This window comes from Gopherus evgoodei, chromosome 3 (assembly GCF_007399415.2).
Source record: "Gopherus evgoodei ecotype Sinaloan lineage chromosome 3, rGopEvg1_v1.p, whole genome shotgun sequence".
NCBI classification, from domain to species: Eukaryota; Metazoa; Chordata; order Testudines; family Testudinidae; genus Gopherus; species Gopherus evgoodei.
Genome location: NC_044324.1, coordinates 167,736,071 through 167,756,280, shown reverse-complemented (window position 1 = coordinate 167,756,280; position 20,210 = coordinate 167,736,071). Strand labels below are relative to the sequence as shown.

The 20,210-nt window shown below is 40.1% G+C and overlaps 1 protein-coding gene and 1 long non-coding RNA gene across 2 annotated transcripts in view; both read left to right on the top strand.

Moving 5' to 3' along the window:
• The window catches only part of ALK (ALK receptor tyrosine kinase), a 638,118-nt gene that overhangs the window by 128,337 nt on the left and 489,571 nt on the right, over window positions 1-20,210 (top strand). The window lies entirely within an intron of this gene.
• Window positions 1,226-18,671, top strand: LOC115648950. Its single transcript, XR_003999692.1, has 3 exons — window positions 1,226-1,307; window positions 4,305-4,308; window positions 18,661-18,671. It is a non-coding gene; the product is annotated as an uncharacterized LOC115648950 (long non-coding RNA).

Here is a 20,210-nt window from a genome sequence, read left to right as displayed (position 1 = left end):
TGATGGAAGCTTATTGTCTTCCAAGGGCCAACTCTGCCCAGGTGGCGGAACTGGTCGCCCTTACCAGGACCTGCTACATAGCTGAGGGCAAGTCTGTTTCCAACTATATGGATTCCAAATATGCCTTCAGGGTGGTGCATAATTATGGGCAGCTCTGAAATATAGAGGATTTCTTACCTCTGGAGGGAGCACCCATTGGTCATGACCCTTATGTTAATGCTCTTTAGCTTTAATCTGCAATTATTGTTGTTAAATGTTCTGCCCATCAAAAGCCTTGTGATGATATTATGAGCGGAAATGTCCTAGCAGACGCTGCTGCCAGGCAAGCGGCCCTTCCTGGGTCTCTAGCTTCCTCTGAAATTTTTGTCTTTGTATGCCGCAGCCTCTTACTCCAGCTGCATCCCCTCGTGACCTGGCGCTTTTGCAAGAGTCAGTGTCTGAGGAGGAGAAGGACAGTTGGAGACAGAATGGGTGTTCTCCACACCCTAAGGATGCCTTGTGGTGCACTCCAGATGGTCGTCTGGTTGCGCCCTGGGCTTTGCTCCCCTAGCTCGCTCGCGTGGCCCATGGTTTGGCCTGCGTGAGCAAAGGAGGGATGATTGCATCAGTGGTATGGCACTGGTATGCCCCAAAGTTTTTGATCATGGCTCAACAATATTGTAATTCTTGCCCTATTTGCTTGGCACACAACAGTGGAAAGCCAGTCCAGACTAGACCGGCAGCTCACCCCACTCTGTGAGGACCCTTTGTAAATATTCAGATTGACTTTATAAGCATGCCAAAATGCTGCTCTTATAAATGTGTGTTAGTTTTAGTAATGTATTTCCTTGTAAAAGGCAAATGCCAAAACTGTTGTAAAACTTTGGCATACCTGTGAGTAGCAACAGTGAATGTGAACCTAATTTTACTGGACAAATTATAATTAAGTCATGTGCAACTTCACAGATCCAGTATGGCCAAATGACCTTAGAAGGCCACTTCAAAAAAAACTGCACTCAGACCCAGTGCACTATCGACAATGCCCTGCTGGCTTTGGCTCAGCTGGACATTTTATTTAATAGATGACACAATGCTTAATTATTGCCAGGCACTAATGAAATGTGTTAGGTCTTTTTATATACAGTAGCTCTGCCGCTCGCTAAAACCAAAAGACTGGGTCTACACGGAAGTCCACCAGAGAGAAACTGCCCTGGCCCCGTGCTGAAAGACCCTCATCAAATATTGTTAATTACCAACACCGCTATGAAGTGCCAAAATTGACTACCTGCCCATGTTTCTCACTGTAATGGCTCTCCGACTGATGATCAGTCTATCTTTCCTTCTGGTGTTGTTACGCCTTCTGAATGACAGGAGTGAAGGACAAGGTAAAAGAACTGGTAACTTCTCCTTTGTCTGCTGACAAACACACTGTGCCTTTCTAAGAAAACAACCTCTCCACTTGAGGACATGATAAAGCCTCAAAGTAAGCAAGGTGATTGTGCTAGTAACCTCTCCCTTGCGGCCTCATTGCTGGATGGCTAAGTGAATTAAGACTACGAAATCTCGAAGAATAGCTTGCGGAGGCTAGCCAAAACTACCTGAAAAAATGAACTTGGGGTGGGGATGGAAAAGTAATATTTTTCTAAATCTTAACCAATCAGTAGCCTCACTAGTAAACAACCAAGTATATCTCCACAGGATTTGTCTGGCCACGAAAATATTTTCTGCTTAGAGGCTATTCCAGTAACCAACAATATAGCCTGTACCCTGTTATAGTATTCTCCCTCCCATATGACGAATCTAAGGGGTTCAAATGGACCATACTTAATCCCAGGCAGAGTAAAGTTAATTAAACGCTGCCCTGGGAACTGTGAAGTCTCCCTGCCTTTATCTCACTTCTAGAGCACTGCTACTTGCCCTATTGCTCCTAAGGGGTTGCCCTTAGGTTAGTACAGCAGCAGACTTAGCGTGCATCCTCCCGCCAAAGGAGGGTCTTAGTGGGCTCCTTGTGGAATGGGCAAATAGTGCTGCTTCTGATTAAAATATTTACAAAAATCAACAGCATGATAAAAATTGGGCCAATCGGCCCAGGCCATAGGTTCATTTTCAGGGCACATGTAAGCAGTATCTGGGCTGGAGTGGGCGAATTGCATGTTGTCTCTACTCTTAGTTCTCTGACCCAAGATTTACTGAGAAAATGCTTTTAAGCATCGCTGAAGCAGAGAAGGCATTGCGGTGAGATCTGGCTTGTTCTCGGTACGGAATTTTCTGCACGACTAGCTAATGGCAGTTCGGAATGATGAACACCAGGCTTGGTCCACCGCCCTTATGGATGCTTCAGGCGTACCATCTGATTTGTGGCCTTAGAGGCACACTTGAAGATTTTCTGAATGGAAATGCTGGTGCTCACAGTGCTCCTTCCAGGTCTATGGGCCAGTGAAAGGAGTTTGGGCCCCCACATGCCGAATCCTCCCAGATCCTTGGGGAGGTCGTATGTGGGACTGGGTCATCCACCGGGATGTGTGGGAAATAAAACCTTCCCATGGCCCTAACCACTTTCTAGCTGGTGCCACGTAAATAACACCTGATCTCTGGATAGGGCTGGGTAACCTGTGAACTTAGTGGCTCCTAGAACCCCCTCAGCTCCAGTGCATTCGACAGCTTAGCCCTGGAAAATCGTTACCGTTAACAAGTATATTTGTTGGAAAGGTAGTAGACCTATGACAACCATCGCTCCCCAGCCCTGATTCAGGCCAACAATAGTGTGTATATTTCAACTGAACTGTTCTGCAGGACATGGTCTTTAATTTAAAATACAGTCACAGGCACTCACATTGTGTCCGTGGGCCAAATAATATATCAGGCTTCCCTCCAATTTCATATTCCCTATGATTGGACCGCCTAGTACCAGATCGTGTCCATACCTTATTGTCCGTCTTAGGGGAATTGTTATTGAATATTTGTTTTTCCTATTGTTGCTGTAAAGCGTGCTGTTCTCACTCCTGCACCTGCTTTGTATACCCCACCTCACCGGGGGCCCTAGTTCCCTTAAGGGAATTAGATCCTTGTCAGCAGAATTATAAACCCAAAAATGTTAAGCCAGTGGGTAAAAACAAAGCATTATCGCAAAGATGGGAAGTGTTCAGGAGTCATGAGAAGAAAAATCCTGGGAGATTCAGCACAGATTAGAAACAAAGCAAGCGGGAAGAAAGTGGATAAATTTATTTCCTCTTGGGGAACTCAGAAGGTCCTCATGGAAACTACAACCCAGTAGGATATCCTCAGGCAAAAGAGGAAAATACAAGCCTGGGGAAGTCATCAAGGTCCATCATCATGTGTGTTGGGAAGGCAACGGACACATTATGACTCTTGGCTCCCAGACCCTCCTGCAGGCCAATAATAGCTGTATCTATCTCAACACATCTGTCCTATCAGACGTAGCCTTTAAGTTAGTCACAGCTTCCGGTTCTCATGCTATATATTGGCCTTCAGAATAATCATACAGAGCTATACTGGAATTCCAAATTCCCTTTGACTGGACCTCTGTAGTACCCGATCGTTTTCACTCTCTGTTATCCCTCTTACCAGAAGTCTAGAAAATCTCTCTGTTGCAAAAACAACTCCATCTCCTTGAAAACATATATCAAACTGAGCTAAATGCCTTCCAAACTGCCCATATCGCCACTTCTCTCTGTGTAGAAACGGATGTCCTATGCCAGATCGCAAAAGTCCTCCATCCCTCACAGAATCCAATGTACCTCTGGGTATTATTGGGAGGGGGACTGCTAATCAATTTCTGTTTTTGTTATTGCTGCTGCCAACCATGTTGCCAGCGCTACCACTACACGAAACCAACACCGCCTGCCCCACAGCAACCCATAGCCTTAGCCCCTATAATAGAATTGGCCCCTCCACAAATGGGCCATATCCCAGTCCAACCACTGTATACCTCCCTGGAGTTTCCCCATAGTGAGGAGGAAGACCCCTACACAGAAATCCGAGAACTGATGAATATTCAAATTTAGGAGTCTGATGCTGTAGAAAGGCATCAAAAAGGAGGGAGTTGATAGGGAAACCCCCCTCCCCTTGACCCTACCTTACCCAAGGCCCCAGGTTTTTTGCTGAGAATAGAGTAAGAGTAGGCCCAAAAGCCTTTAGCTAAGAGTAAGAGTTTTAACTTGTTTTTCTGTACAAAGGGCATGCTGAGGCAGAAAGATGTGGTCAGGGCCCCAAAAAGAGGAACTAGAATTGGATAAAGGGGAACCAGAATATCTGTTAAGTTACAACAGCTGAGCCTGCTGTCAGGACTACAGAAAAGGTGCTAGAACGGTCAAACCGCAGATTTGACTGGCAAACACAATAACAGGAAAAACCATAAATGGAGAATTAATTGGTCAGCTTGCTTATCATCAACATTATATTTCAAATAAGGCAAATAACATGTATAACCAGCGTGCTACGTTTTGCGGTTTTAACCTTTATAAGCTTGGTAAAATTTGTAATATGTAGAGCAGCCAGCCTCTTGCGTGGAGTCTATGCTGTCTCTCCCTGCATATATGCTTGTATGAAATAAAAAGAGCCTTGGGCTGTCTGATCTAAATCCAATGCTGTGGTTGATTTTCCACAACATTCTCAAGGAATGTAAAGTACCCCACCTTGGTAGGGAAGGTTTCCCAATTGGCTGTGCATATACAAGATGAAACTGGTCAGAATACCAAAATGGAAACAGACATACAAAATGGAGGACAGGCCTGTTGCACTCTGTCATGCTCACCAGATGTGTATTTGATTTGATTCCATTGCTCTCAGAATAAAGAGAGGCACCATGTCTCAGTGACTAGTGCATTGGACTGGGATAATAGGCCTGATGACACTTGCCCACCTTTATAAAGCACTTTAAGATGTCACGATAAAAGGCACTGCTTATTATCATCTGTCTTTTGTCTAACTGTACGAGTTTCATCAAATCCTTGTGCGAGTGGTTGCCATTTAATTCACCATTACTTCGGTTACTAATGTTTTCCTGTAAATATGATCCAAATAAGAAATTAACGAGCAAATGGTATTGATTGTATTAAATAAATTACATTTTATGGTTGGTGATGTTAGGGTATTACTTTCAGTTTTCAACTGGAATTTTTGTTCCCAAAATAACTTTGTGATTTTTGTTGCTTTTAATATAAAACTATTTTTTAAATGCAAAAACATTATTCTTCCCATATCACTCTGGAAATGGGCCAGGGTTCAGTCAAAGTTCACAAATCTTTTAATGAACATAGTCTGAGTTGAAAAAATAAATTCAAGTTCATCCACTGTGTAACTCCATGGGCTTGGTAGTAGAGTCATTGCAGAAACGAATTTAGCCTGGTATATCCTTCTAAACATTTCACAGTTAGTTGTCCTTGGAATTAGAGAAATCCACCGCTCTGACTGTCCTTATCCTTATCAATGGCTGAGGGTAGACAACCTCTTGAGATCTTGCATACGTCCTTGTTTCAGTCTAAAGAAAGGAAGGACACTGGATTAAATATGTAGTTGAGTAAGCTTTGAGGTTTTATACATTTTGAAATTTTAGCTAGTGAAGTTGTAACATCAGGGAATAAAAGTTAATGTGGTGGGTTTTTTGTTTGTGTGTTTTTGTTGTTTAATTATGTTTTTATATGATGAGATCTAGGCCAAAACCCAAAGTCTGGAAAAATCAATATGTGGAACAAGGAAAGTGTGTTTTTTCTGAATCTGTTGGAGGGTGCAAGAATTGGATTATGTCCCAGTAGTACTGGGTTTTATACTAAATCTTTATTGCCTGGAGCTGCGCCATTAGTGTGATACTGGCAGAGATATTGCTTATATTATAAAGAGGTTTTTTTTATTTAGTAAAGTATCTCCTTGATGTTTTGCCAAGACATAAAGGACTATATTCATTAGAAAAATCTCTGGCTTTCTGCCCCACGGTAGCTACAGATTGTGGTGAATTCGGCTTCTGCTCCAGGCCAGCCTACTTGCCCTAACATTGCTGGGAATGTGGAATGCTTTGTTTTTGGTGCACAGGTTTAGGACACAATGGGCTTGACATTTTTTGTTTTCCTGTTTACCTGCCAAACATTGTAGAAGGCTAATAAATCCTGATTTTTAACTCCCCAACTGAGTGTAGTTTACTAGTGATGCTAAAATGTTGTTCAGCTCTCAAGAGTGACTATCCAAAAATGGTTATTTCTTAGTCTGATTGCACACACAAAATAGATCTATTGGCTAATTTCTGCTAATGTTGGTCACAACATAATATATTTTATTGCTTTTGACTTCAACTATGGGAGAGTGAGCTGGATGCTATTCCTTCTTACACAAACTCAATAGAATTTTGATCAAGTTCCAGTCAGCAATGCACCTGTTCAACCTCATGGTTTCACTGAAAGCATAATTTGGCCTACAGAATCTTTGTTATTGGTTATGGTGCACAAGATGGGCAAAGCCCACTTTAACTCTAGAATCCTGGGTCAAGTTTGCAGGGCTGACAGTTAAAGAAAAAAAATGTTAATTTGCAAACTGTGCACATCTCATCTGGAAATCATTAAGAGCATAACTAGATAGCCCCATCATACCCCCTTTTCTTTTTTGGAGCTTCTTTTCAGAGTGGAACTGCTTTTAAAATGGTTGGACATTTCATTCAATCTGGCTAAGGAAGTGATCATTTGGAGACAGCTCTGAACTGCTAATGTCTGCAAAATTGGACTAGAAATGTTAACATTTCTTTCCATGTTCTGTCACTTCTGCTTTTGTTCCAGATCAAAATCTGAATGTACATCAGTGCACCACAAACAAGAAGCAATGCGATATAGGGGAAAGAAGGGGAATGGAATAAATTTAAAGAAGTTTTTTTTCCAATCTCATTAAAAGTTAAGATTGTTTCTTATTTTATCCCAAATAGATCTGATTGTCCATTCATAAGGCCTCACAAAAATGAACTCGAAAATGACAGGTTGGGTTTTGATTAATGCATTGTGAATGACCTGCCAACAGTGGTAGATTTGTGGCAAAACCCATTTCTGACTAAAATAAATGACATTGTGCCAATAAGAATATGGCTCTGAAACACTACAGAGCCATCCAAGGTACAGGGTTCCATCCCGGATTTAATTTTACATACTTCAAAAATCAAGGATGTTCAGATCTAGGGCTGTGGTTCAGGCCCACCTCTAGTAAACGTAGAAGGTTCCAAACTCCAGCTGCTTTTGAGATAAACAAGAAGTTAAATCAGGTTGGAGACAGTAAAGAGACCGACCACACCGATGCCTTGTCTACACTTAGAAGTTTACAGTGGCACAGTTGGACTGATACAGCTGCACTGCTGTAAAAGCTCTTGTTTAACCGCATTATGCTGATGGGAGAGTGCTGTCCTGTCCACATAATAAAAGCAGCTCAATGAGCAGTAGTAGCATGTTGGTGTGCAGGGCCGGCTCTAGCCATTTCACCGCCCCAAGCACGTTGGCACGCCGCAGGGGGCACTCTGCAGCTCGCCGGTCCCGCAGCTCTGGTGGACCTCCCACAGGCTTGCCTGTGGAAGGTCCACTGGTGAGGCGGGAGCAGCGGACCCTCCGTAGGGACGCCTGCAGGAGGTCCACCGGAGCTGCCTGCCGCCCTCCCGGCAACCGGCAGAGTGCTCCCCTGCAGTATGCCGCCTCAAACAAGCGCTTGGCACCCTGGGGCCTGGAGCCAGCCCTGTCGGTGGGAGAGCATCTCTCACTGACATTGTGCTGTGCAAGTAAATTTTGCCAGCATAAGCGCTCATGTCACTCAGGAGTGTGTGTTTTTTCACACCTCTGAGTAACAAAAATTTTGCCAACTGAAGTGCTAGTGTAGACATGGCCTGAGAAGCAAGGTCAGTTGCATTTTAGAATAGTGGAGAGTGAAGAGGGCAGAGTCCTTGGAAGATAAATTTCTGTCCTTCCCCCTGCTCTACACACACACACCCAGAACACAATGGTCAGAAAGCAAAAGAACTGCTGGAAGCTTAAAGCCCCAAGTAGAGAAACTGAATGTGTGATTCATGTAGTCTGCACAGGAAGATAATGATTTGAATTCCTGAGACAAGTGAGCTGGATTTCTAATCAACCTATCTGTGTGTGAACAAGTGTGCTACTGAGATAGTGACAAACAGAAAATCAGGTCAAATTTTTTTTAGCAACTTGATGACAGGAGAAGACATTGGAAATCGTGGACTATTTCTTTTGATAACTAAATTGTGGGTGTTGGGGGTGAGAACAGGGAGATTCTTATGAGCAAGGACAGAGTATGCTTTTCCTTCCATGAGAAGCAGAAATCTGCTGCTGTCTTGCTTGCTCAGCAATGTAGAACTTCAGATTAGTAATTTCCACCTCTGATGTTCACCCTTCTCAAAACCACAGTTATTTCCTTTAGATATTCTGAAGTAAATTTAGTTCTGGTGGAAGGTATCTGGCTGATTATTCTCTGAAGAATGAAATCCTACCTCCTTCCTTTGAACAGCTACAGCACAGGCAGGGGTGGCGCAAGCTTTCTCATCTGTGAGTTTCAATCCTGACCTGGAGGGACCTGATTTCTAGCGGGAAAAGAGTAAGCCATTCTCCATCGCTCGTTCAGTCCTTGGCCTCTCTGCTGAGACTAATAGCAGATCTTCCAATTACGAAGGTGGTTTATTTGATGGGGACAGTGGTCCATGGAGATCACCAAATGTCATTAGCTGGCGATACGTTCTGTTCGTTCCCTTGTGAAGCTGCATTAAACTAGTGACCTAAAGGTGAAAAGCTCCAGAATCTGTTAGATTCCCTTGAGCCATCTGATCTTCCTGTAGCTGTTATTTTAAAAAGTTTCCCAAATTGCTTGTGTGTGTGTCTGTCTCTCTCTCTCTCTCCACAAGCCACAATGTGTCGGTGTGGTTATTATATGCTTCAGTTTTTATCAAAGGGTTTTGTAAGACACCTTGGCTGAAAAACAGATTTTTTTTTTTTTAGATAAGGAAAAAATATGCGCCTTTTTTTAATCTTGCCTGGATCTCATTTTGTCAATATAATTAAAAATGTTTAAGTTACTTATTTGCAGTAAAGTACTTTTGCTTGAGTGCGAGTCTGAGGGGCGGTTTCTAGGAACTGCAGTACCTTATATTAGTGCTTTTATGTTTTGGAGGGATTTTTGTGCAAAACCCAACACTTTCAAAATGTATCTGGCAGCCAATAGGATTTTCTCTACCGCCAGTAGATTAGGGGAAAAAAGGATGCTATGATACCATTATGGGAGGTTTACTGTGCTGTAATCCAATATAGCAGGTTTCAGTTGGGTGACTGGGCAACAAAATGGCAGATGAAATTAAATGTTGATAAATACAAAGTAATGCACATTGGAAAACCATAATCCCAACTATACATATAAAATGATGGGGTATAAATTGGCTGTTACTGGTCAAGAAAGAGATTGTGGCTAGTTCTCTGAAAACATCCACTCAATGTGCAGCGGCAGTCAAAAAAGCAAACAATGTTGGGAATCATTTAAGAAAGGGATAGATAAGAAGACAGAAATGTCATATTGCCGCTATATAAATCCATGATATGACCACATCTTGAATACTGCGTGCAGATGTGGTCACCCCATCTCAAAAGAGATGTATTGGAATTAAAAATGTCAGAAAAGGGCAATAAAAATTATTAGGAGTATGGAATGGCTGCTCTATGAGGAGAGATTAATAAGACTGGGACTTTTCAGCTTGGAAAAGAAATGACTAAGGGGAGATATGATAGAGGTCTATAAAATCATGACCGTTGTAGAGAAAGTAAATAAAGTATTTACTCCTTCTCATAACACAAGAACTAGTGGTCACCAGATGAAATGAATAGGCAGCAGGTTTAAAACAAAAGGAAGTATTTTTTTCACATAACGCACAACCTGTGGAACTCTTTGCCAGAGGATGTTGTGAAGGCCAAGACTATAACAGGGTTCAAAAAAGAACTAGATAAATTCATAATGGACAGGGATGGTGTCTTTTTGGCCTCTGTTTACCAGAAGCTGGGAATGGGCAACAGGGGATGGATCACTTGATTATTATCTGTTCTGTTCATTTCCTCTGGGGCACCTGGCATTGGCCACTGTTGGAAGACAGGATACTGGGCTAGATGGACTTTTGGTCTGACCCAGTATGGCTGTTCTTTATGTTTTTAATAGGCTTCTTAAAGGTAATTATTTAAATAAATAATTTGGAAAAATATAGAAAGCATAGTTCAGAGTTTCTAAAACTGTAGTCCATGAGGATCCGCTAAGCACTTACTGGTGAACTGTGGTGAGCTGGATGGTTAGATGAATCTTGGTCAATAATTATAAATGGAATTATATGATGGGGGTTGCCTGTAAAAGCAGGATACTGGATTTGTGGACCCAACAGGTCCCTTCCAGTCCTGTGTTGCTATGCTGATGGTACTAGTTTCTCTTTATTTCCATTCACTAAACTGCATTAAAAGAAGCTAAAAAATCCACAGAATGCTTTTAAAATATTTTCCATGTATGCAGATGCTGCAGGGGGAGGGAGAGGAAAGGAGTCATTTGAGTTGGAATCTGAAAATACACAGAGGTAGGGTGAGGCCTGGAAATGAAGACACATTGCAAGGAATTGGTTGATTTATTCTATAAAGGAAAAAGGGGATAAAATAATATTTTGTATTCCCTGAATGCCTTTCATTCAAAGGTATCAGTGGATTCTACAGACATAGGAGTTAGTAGCACCTTTGTAGATTAGGTGGAGACTTTCAAATATAAGACCAATTGTTTTTATTATTAGTGGGGCTGTCAAGTGAATTAAAAAAAAGTCACATTGTTAATAATAGAATATAGTTTATATCAATATTTTTGGATATTTTCCACATTTTCAAATATATTGATTTCAGTTACAACACAGAATAGGAAGTCTACAATGCTCACTTCATACTTAATTTTTATTCTAAATATTTGCACTATAAAAACAAAAGAAATGGTATTTTTCAATTCACTTAATACAAGTATTGTAGTGCAATTTCTTTATCGTAAAAGTTAAACTTGCTTTTTGTACATAACTCTATATTTGTAACTGTTTTTTCTTTAGAGCCTACAAGTCTACTCAGTCCTACCTCTTATTCAGCCAATTACTCAAACAAATTTTACATTGGCAGGAGATACCGCTGCCTGCTTCTTGTTTATGTCACCTGAAAGTGAAAAGGCGTTTGCATGGCACTGTTGTTGCTGCCGTTGTAAGACATTTGTGCCAGATGGGCTAAAGATTCATGTGTCCCTTCATGCTTCAATCACCATTCCAGAGAACATGCGTCCATGCTGTTGACTGGTTCTGCTTGATAACTAGTCAAACAGTGCAGACCAACGCATGTTCACTTTCATCATCTAAGTCAGGTGCCACCAGCAGAAGGTTGATTTTCTTTTTTGGTGGTTTGGGTTCTGTAGTTTCCACGTTGCAGTGTTGTTCTTTTAAGACTTCTGAAAGTATATTCCACACCCTGTCCCCCTCGGATTTTGGAAGGCATTTGGGTCAAGTGCTATAGCTATCTTTAGAAATCTCACATTGGTACCTTCTTTGCCTTTTGTCAAATCTGCAGTGAAGGTGTTCTTAAAACAAACCAACATGCTAGGTCATCATCTGAGACTGCTATAACATGAAATATATGGCAAAATACAGGTAAAAAACAGAGCAGGGGACATACAATTCTCCCCCAAGTACTTCAGGCACAAATTTAATTAATGCATAATTTTTTTTTAAACAAGCATCATAAGCATGGAAGCATGTCTTCTGGAATGGTGGCCAAATCATGAAGGGGCATACGAATGTTTAGCATATCTGGCACATAAATACCTTGCAATGCAGGCTACAGAAGTGCCATGCGAATGTCTGTTCTCACTCTCAGGTGACATTGTAAATAAGAAACAAGCAGAAGTATCTCCCATAAATGTAAACAAATTTGTTTGTCTTAGCTATTGGCTGAACAAGAAGTAGGACTGAGTGGACTTCTAGGTGCTATAGTTTTAAATTATTTTGTTTCTGAGTGCAGTTATGTAACAAAAAAAAATCTACATTTGTAACTTGTGCTTTCACTAGAAAGAGATTGCACAACGATACTTGTATGAAGTGAATTGAAAAATACTATTTTTTATCATTTTTACAGTGCAAATATTTGTAATAATATAAAGTGGGCACTGTACACTTTGTATTCTGTGTTGCAACTGAAATCAATATATTTGAAAATGTAGAAAAACATCTAAAATATTTAATGCATTTAAATTGGTATTCTATTGTTTCAGTGCAATTAATCATGATTAATATTTTTAATTGTGATTAATTTTTTTGAGTTAATCGCGGGAGTTAACTATGATTAATCAACAGCACTAATTATTAGTACTAGTATTAAATATTTTATATGTGTTAGTGCCAGGATAGATTATGGATGGTTCCTCTCATCCTTTAAAATAATCAAAAATATAATTTTCACTTCAAATTTTTTGTGGATAGTCCGTAGCCAACAGTGTAGTCTTCATCTGAATTTTCAAGTGAATTCACTGGCTGTGTTTGCTTTCCTCTTGGTGTTCACTTTTGCTAATTATTCTAGGGAAGCAAATTTGCTGATAGGGATGTTCTCCAAAACAGCTAATGCTAAGTGGCTATTGGAGAATACTCACAGGAAGTGCTAGTTGTGAGTATTCACAGTGGAAACATGATCCCAAGGGCGGTGTTTAGGCAATTGTGGAACAGGGACATACCATTAGAACTGGTCAAAATGTTTCTGATGAAGCGTCTAATCAAGATTGAAATTTTCCACAGGAATGTGTCAATTTTAATGAAATTTCAGTTTGGAAAATGAAGATGTAGACCTTACTCTAATGCAATGTTTAGATTGTTCATGAAATTCATTTTATATTCTAAATTATAATATACAAATTAAAAAAGTTAAAATCAGAATGAAATGTTTTGATATTTATTGAAAACAGAATGCTTTAACTGACCCCAAATGAAATTTTTGTTGAAAATCTTGTTTTGTGGGAAATTTTGAAATTCTTTGGTTTCGTTCTAATTCCCAACAGAAATAAATTTAGAAATCACAGAATTTCCCACAAAATGGAAATTCCGGTTCCTATACAGCTCTAGTAACCATTCCAAATGGCGTACATTTCAAAAACCAGGAGATTGTCTGTCTGTCTGTCTGTCTGTCTGTCTGTACTACCAGGGCTACAGAGACACAGTTGCAGAGCTGTAGAGGCATAGATCTAGATATTTGCTACACCAATAGAACGGGGGGGTTTCTGTTGATTTGTGTAATCCACTTCCCGAAGCAGTGGTACGTTACATTGGTGGAAGAATTCTTCTGCCGATGTAGATAGGTCCCCTCCAGGGTAAGGCTGGCTTAACTACAGTGATAAGGGGGTGAATTTTTCACACCCCTAAGAAATATAGTTTGCTTAATGTAAATTTTAAGTGTAACCCAGGGCCAAATGGTGAATAGCTGAAGCAATACTTAGTCACAACCTTCCCCACACCCTCAACTACCTATGCTCGTGTAAAACGTGGTGAGTAATTTCAAAGAATGAATATGTTCATCAAGATTGTGATCTGTCCATGGACAATTAATAAAGAGAAAATAAGGACTGAATCTGACAAAACTTGTTATAAATAGTTTCCTCTGTTCTACCATAGGGATAGGATCTATGGCATTAGAAAGGCAGTTGCTCTTCTTGCAAAGTTAAAGTATTTGGCTGCTTTTTTTTTTCTTATTGCTGAGAACAGTGCAGGAAGGGTGGCAGTAGATGGCTTAGTGGGAATGAGATTTTGAATTTTTTCTTCTGTCATTCCTTCAAATAAACATTTCGTTCTTTTCATCCTAGGATCTCAATGCATAGTAAATGTTGTTGTTCCCATTTTACAGGTAGGGAAACTGAGGCAGCGAGTGATGATGTGATTTGTCCAAGTTCTCACTGGAGATAAGTGGCAGAGCTGGGAATAGAACTGAGGTATCCTGAGTCCTGGTCCCTTGCCCTACCGACTGAATCATAAACAAGTTGGCACTTATTTATTATTAGACATTTCTCTGGTGCTCATGACTACAGTCTGTGCAACTCACAAACATTAATGAACCAGTCCTCTCAACACCCTCATGAGGTAGATCCATATTATCTTTGGTTTACACAGTTCAGTCTCCATTGCTCTTATCTGGGTACCTTTAATCGGCACTGAATTCATCTTAAAAGCAAAAGCACTTTACAAGGCCTGCATGTAAATAGAAACACTTCAAGAATCAGAAATAAGGTACCACTAAAGAAAACAACTAACCAACTCACTTGTGACAGCTAGCAATGATTTCCCCCTGAATATTCCTTAAGGGCCTTCATTTGCAAGCACCTTATGCCTGGAGGGTTTGCTAGATGGAAAAACCAAGGGAGGAAGTCTCCTTAAAGAGGTGTCATCTGTCATGACAAGTTGCTGGTCTTGACAAGACTTGTGCTGAGACCGCATTATGATGACTGATGAGACCATCTGGAGCAGTTAACTCAGCCATTTGTAATCATTTCTCTTCAGAACTTTAGGTAATCACTTTGGGAAATTCTTTTCGAACAGCACTGGGTCTGAGGGGGGAAAGGAGCTAAGTTATTTCACTTATGCAGGAAAGGATTTAGACAGTCATAAACTCAGGGGAAAAAAAACAGCTCAGAATAAAATATCATATTGCCCTTCTGGATATTCCTGCAAGGTCATTTATTTTTTGAATAGTGAAAGCACTTTCCATGTTCTGCCTCTATTCCAGATTAACAGCATTTTCTTCTCTGTAAGGCACATTAAAGCCACCCGACAGGTGTAGATGGATGGCCAGAGCAGGAGACTTGGGGAGGGGAGGCAAGAATACTTGCGTCTATTCTCAAGTCTGCTACTGGCTTGCCGTGAGAACTTGGGCAAATCTCTTTGTGGCTCAGTTTCCCTAACATCTTTAAAATGTATCCAATACTATAACAATTTCCCCTCACAAAGTATTTCATTCCATCAAGTTCAGGTTCTCATCCATAAAGCTCTTTGCAACTCTACCCCTCCTTACTTACGTGCTCTTGTTGCTTAAGTTCTCTCCCACCTCTTCTTCCGGCCAATGCTGCTAGCTTTGACCCAACTAATAAAGGTTGGCGCAAGTCAGGGATATTCACTAAAGAACACACCCCTCACTCCATTTATACAATGTATATATTTTGACCACCACCGTCTCACATCTTTTGTGGTTTGTCTTCTAAGTTATGAGGGACTGTCTTCTTGGGTGCATGGACAGCTCCTAGCACACTGTGGGCTCTACCAGAATACAGATGATAATGATAATTGACAGCCTAGGAGTAACTTTCTGCTACTTGAGCTAAAGCACAGCCTCCATCAGCTGGTACCAATATAGCACATCACAGAAACGAGCAGTTCTGATTCCATGCAGTAGAGGACAGTGGTAGCTATTCATTATAACACTTAACGACTTTGCAGATTTGCTGAGGATTAGTTAGAGCTTAAAATCTTGTGATAAAAGGTGCTGTACAGAGCAAAACTATATCATACTACAAAAAGGCATATCTCTTATATACTTTACAGTGCCTCTCTTTTTTTTCTTTTCCAGCTGAAAAACAAAATGACGAGGTCCTTTCCCCTTCTACAACTTCCATTTGTAGTCAATTCAAAGGTGTCTATCTGAGTGAAGATAAGAGCTTTTCATGTTTTACTCAGGTGTTTTATGGCCTTCATTTCAGTAGCAGTTGCAAAACTTTTTCCTGAGAAATGCTTCCACACATTTAAATACTCTGCAGATGTAGCCAGAGATGATATCCTTTACCTTAAGAAACATAAAATATTGCAGTGAAAATAGACAATATAAGCACATTGGCATCCTTCCCGGTAAATGGAATATGATGAGATTTTATTGTTACTGCCGAGAACAGCTGGGTTTTAGATTGAAATAGTCTTCTCATCCTTTTGCTATTTCTAGAGATAATGCAACTTTCCTACCAATAACAAATGGCTTGTATTTTCTCTGCTGCAGAAACATCTTGTGAGTTCATTGTCTCTTTGCAACGGTACTTCTCAACAGAAAAGTCTAATGCTGCAAATAAATTATATTAAATACACAAAAGGCAGGAAATTCATAACTCTGCTTCCTTCCAGCAATCATAATTTGTTTCCATTGTGCATATGTAGTGCTTCATATAATTCTATAGAGCATTACCATTAGTCCCTTCACACAGTGGGTACATTTTAGAAGTGCATTCCAGTTCTAGAGAGATGACAGGGTTTGGAGATATTCCCGTACTTAAAATGGTCAATATGTCTAGATCTAGGCTGCCTTTTTAAGCATGTGCACTGTATATGCAGTATGGCTAAGTCACAGTTTCTGTTTGAGACACTCCAAGTTTGGTGGCTCTTGTGTATTTGACAACTCCATCTTAATGCAACTTTTTGAATTTTATTACCCGTTTTGGGGGGAGGGAGGAGACGTTTTAAGGAATATAAGAATTTAAAATGTGAGCTTTTAAAAAAAAAAACAAAAAACAAGCCACTGAATTCTCACCTGTATCTTTAGTACCGAAAAGTACAATTTTAAGATTTTGCAGGTCCGATATTCTGCCTGTGTTGTCATAGAATCATAGAACTGGAAGGGACCTCAAGAGGTCATCTAGTCCAGTCCCCTGCATTCACAGCAGGACTAAGTATTATCTAGATTATCCCTGACAGGTGTTTGTCCAACCTGCTCTTAAAAATACCCAATGATGGAGATTCCAGCGCTTACCTAGGCAATTTATTCCAGTGCTTAACCATCCTGACAGTTAGGAAGTTTTCCTAATGTCCAATCTAAACTGCCCTTGCTGCAGTTTAAGCCCATTGCTTCTTGTCCTATCCTTAGAGGTTAAGAAGAACAATTTTTCTCCGTCCTCCTTGTAACAACCTTTTATGTACTTGAAAACTTATCATGTCCCCTCTGTCTTCTCTTCTCCAGACTAAACAACTCCAAGTTTTTTAAATCTTCCTTCACAGGTCATGTTTTCTAGACCTTTCATCATTTTTGTTGCTCTTCTCTGAACTTTTTACAATTTGTCCACATCTTTCCTGAAACGTGGTGCCCAGAACAGGACACAATACTCCAGTTGAGGCCTAATCAGCGCGGAGTAGAGTGGAAGAATTCATTCTCATGTCTTGCTTACAATACTCATGTTTGCTTTTTTTGCAATAGAGTTACAGTGTTGACTCATATTAGCTTGTGATCCACTATGACTCCCAGATCCCTTTCCACAGTACTCCTTCCTAGGCAGTCATTTCCCACTTTGTATGTGTGTAACTGATTATTCCTTCCTAAGTGGAGTACTTTGCATTTGTCCTTATTGATTTCCTCCTATTTACTTCAGACCATTTGTCCAGATCATTCTGAATTTTAATCCTATCCTCCAAGCACTTGCAACCCCTCCTAGTTTGGTATCGTCCACAAACTGTATGTGGCCTGGTCTACACGGGGGCAGGGGGATCAATCTAAGATACACAACTTCAGCTATGAGAATAGCGGTAGCTCAAGTTGACGTATCTTAGATGGAATAAAATACCTTATTTTGCATCCTCGTGACGCTGGATGGTGGTCATGGCTCCCCCATAGACTTTGCTTCCGCCTCTTGCACTGCTTTACTAAAGTCAAGATATACACATCTACTACTGCTTCCCACCTATCCACAAGGCTTGTTACCCTGTCAAAGGAAGTTATCAGATTGATTTGACATGATTTGTTCTTGACAAGTCCCTGCTGACTGTTATTATCACCTTATTATTTTCTAGGTATTTGCAAATTGATTGCTTAATTATTTGCCCCATTATCTTTTCGGGTACAGAAGTTACACTGTAATTCCATGGGTCTGTAATTCTATGGTTGTCCTTATTTCTCTTTTATAGATGGACACTATATTTGCCATTTTCCAGTCTTCTGGAATGTCTCCCATCTTCCATGACTTTTCAAAGATAATTGCTAATGGGTCAGATATCTCCTCAGTCAGCTCCTTGAGCATTCTAGGATGCATTTCATCAGGCCCCGGTGATTTGAAGACATCTAATTTGTCTAAGTAATTTTTGACTTGTTCTTTCCCTATTTGACTCTGATCCTACCTCATTTTCACTGGCATTCACTGTTAGATGTTCAATCGCCACCAACCTTCTTGGTGAAAACTGAAACAAAGAAATCATTAAGCACCTCTGCCATTTCCACATTTTCTGTTATTGTCTTCCCCCTCTCATTGAGCAATGGGCCTACTCTGTCCTTGGTCTTCCTCTTGCTTCTAATGTATTTGTAGAATGTTTCCTTGTTTCCTTTTATGTCCCTAGCTAGTTTGATCTCGTTTGTGTCTTGGCTTTTCTAATTTTGGTCCCTACATACTTGTGTTGTTTGTTTATATTCATCCTTTGTAATTTGACCGAGCTTCCACTTTTTATAGGACTTTTTTTTGAGTTTTAGATCATTGATGATATCCTGATTAAGCTAAAGTGGTCTCTTGCCGTACTTGTCTTTCCTATGCAGTGGGATAGTTTGCTCTTTTGCCCTCAATGTCTCTTCTTTGAAAAACTGCCAACTGTCTTCGGTTGTTTTTCCTCTTAAATCCCAAGCAAATCTACCTACCAACTCCCAGAGTTTGCTAAAGTCTGCCTTCTGAAATCCATTGTCTTTATTGTGCTGTTCTCCCTCTAGCATTTCTTAGAATCATGAACTCATCATTTCATGATCACTTTCACCCAAGCTGCCTTCCACTTCAAATTCCTCCCCCAGTTCTTCCCTATTTTGTCAAACTCAGATCTAGAACAGTCCTCTCCCATAGTAGCTTCTCCACTTTCTGTAAGAAAAATAAAATATAAAAATATCTGTAGCTAGAGCATTGTTATAAGCATAGGTTTCTTCCTCCTGTCTTAGTTGTAGTAATAGTTAAGGATGGGTATACAACTGGAGAGTTCGGTGTTGTTGTTTTTTTAAATCACTATATTTATGCACCTGGCCCCCTTTAGCAGCCATGATTAGTTGAGCACAGTTGGAGGCATGGTAATATGGGGGCTTAAATTCATTGAAAAATACCTGATGTCTCATGCATTACTGTTTGATAATTATCCTACGCTGTGTGAGCAAGGATTGTGTGCATTGTAAAAAAGGTACATTTTCTACATAATATAGAAGAAGAAGAAGAAAGGGGTTGGGGAGAGAATGCTGTTACTTTGCTTAAGAGAGAAAAATACATAGTAGTAACATGAAATATGCTGAAAATGAGTTTAGGAAGGAAAATAATGAAACAAAGTAATCTTTCAGTCTATGTTTACTTCGTCCCAGGTGATTCATTCAGTACTTGTGCAAAGACTTTTTCCAGACATTCAGGCCAAACCTGAACCTTTTAAAATCCTCAAGTCCTGTATTAGAACTGATAGATTTTTTTTTCTAAAATAGGTATAGGAAAATGAGAACCTTTTTTTCTTTTAAGCTAGGCTTAATGCAGTACTAGAGTAAGTGGGAGAGAGAAACTTTAAAGGTGAGGTTTGGTCCAAGTGAATGTAGAGATATGGGAGGGAGGGACAGCAGAATGTGCATCTATATCAGTTTAAAGGATATATGATAAAATGTGTTTTAAAAATTGTTTGTTTCAACCCTTCCTGATTTAGACCAAACCGGAAGTGATGAAATTCCATGGGAAAAGCAATACTTGCTGTCCTGTATTTCTATCCTTATCAGCAAAAGAAGTACTAAAAGGTCCCATAGAGAATCTGTTCTCATGGATTTTGAACATTTTTTTGGCAGGCCAGAAAGATTGATGAACATCTGCATTTATGGGTGATCATCCCCTCCTGAACTTTTGAAACTTTGAGATTCTTTCACGCTCAGCTTGTCAAGAAATGTTCGTTCAAACTTTTTTTTTTTTTTTTGACCAAAAGTCAGTGTGAGGAGGTAAATTTTCTGTATTTTTTTTTCCTGAAAATTTTTTTTTGTTTTTGAATACCTGTGCTCTTGTATCACTCAACTTCAGATCTGCCTTTTTTCCCTTTTGTATTATAAGTCCTTGTTAACAGGTTCCTTGTTTTAAGGAAATTCATAAATGTGGAAGGGGATCAATAGGAATTGGTGTGCTGGTAAAAGGAGTCGCATTAGCATTGGGAGGAAATCATCTGAGCATTATAATCCCCACCTCCCCCCAGGCCCTGATCCAAGAATATA